Here is a 1,252-nt window from a genome sequence, read left to right as displayed (position 1 = left end):
ATATATATATATATATATATATATATATATATATATATATATATATATATATATATATATATATATATATATATATGAAAAGCTTACAACAACTTCAGGAAAAAGAGGTTTTGTGTTTAAAAGTGGGTCCATTTTTCCTTTGGATAAACACTTTACATGCCCAAGTGCACTCTAACAAACAATGTCAGGTACTTAGAGATTCACTTCCATACAAAAAGCCCATATTCTGATCTTCAGCTACCACAGTATAGAAGTCAGATTAGATAATACTACTTATACTTCTGCGATATTATAAAGGTGTTACTTAATTGTAGCTCTTATACTATATCCGTTGTTGTGCTGTTCTTTTTACATCTCTTTGTAGGTAATGAAGCAGACTGAAGATGTTCTATTGTTATCTCCCTTTTATCTCCTCTTTCTTGTTCTACTTACATTGCTGTGTCCATATAATCTGTAATACTCCCTGCATGAATTATAATACAGCTATTTATATGCATAAATCAGGCGGAACACTATGGCGATAGCCGTACTGCTCCATTTGTGAAAGTAAAATCTGTTGGGCTCTTTTTTGGCATCAAGACAATTATTGCCACATTGCCAGACAGGACACTGTATAAAAAATGTAAAAAAGTGGGTCCAGTGTTAGTAACGCGAACTGAAAACATGTTTTCATGTTTTTGAACCCAGTATGAAGAACAGGTACTTAGAGAGCAGTTACATCTGAGGAGCCACTGTGATTGGTTTTACTAAATTGCAACCAGTAACCAAAAGAGTCACAATAAAAGTAAATAGAAAGGATTAAGTAAAAAAAAATGCAATTCCAAAAAGGACTTGAAAATGCAAGATGAAAAAGAAAATGGCAATGAATAAGGAATTACCTTTTCAAATGTATGATTAGAAAAGGTATTTGTAATCAGATTTATGAATTGTGGTTTTTTAAATCTCAATTTAGAAACAGGAATTGAAAATTCATTTCTTAAATTGCAGTATTTAATAATGGATTTATAAATACATTTAAAACTAATAATCAATAGTTCAATTTTAAATTTTAAATTAGAAAATGCTTTTCAAACAGAAAATTAGAATTTCTAATTGTATGATTTAAATATTTGATTAGAAATGGCTGTTTTTCTTTTTCAGTTGCTCTTGGGGTGCTCCATACAATCATAAGTCCATGATAACTGGATCAAAATAGTGGCATACCTCTCTGGTTATAGCCAGACATTTTGATACCTAAATTGTCGGGGGGCGC

General features: G+C 30.5%; 1 protein-coding gene across 1 annotated transcript in view; it reads right to left on the bottom strand.

The window, feature by feature from the left end:
- LOC107083665 (receptor-type tyrosine-protein phosphatase S-like) overlaps positions 1–1,252 on the bottom strand; it is a 272,199-nt gene that overhangs the window by 192,411 nt on the left and 78,536 nt on the right. The gene's annotated exons all lie outside the window — the stretch shown is intronic.

This window comes from Cyprinodon variegatus, unplaced genomic scaffold (genome assembly GCF_000732505.1).
Source record: "Cyprinodon variegatus isolate N-32 unplaced genomic scaffold, C_variegatus-1.0 Scaffold80, whole genome shotgun sequence".
NCBI classification, from domain to species: domain Eukaryota; kingdom Metazoa; phylum Chordata; class Actinopteri; order Cyprinodontiformes; family Cyprinodontidae; genus Cyprinodon; species Cyprinodon variegatus.
The sequence above is the reverse complement of the archived record's forward strand: the minus strand, read 5'-3'. Positions and strand labels throughout refer to the sequence as shown.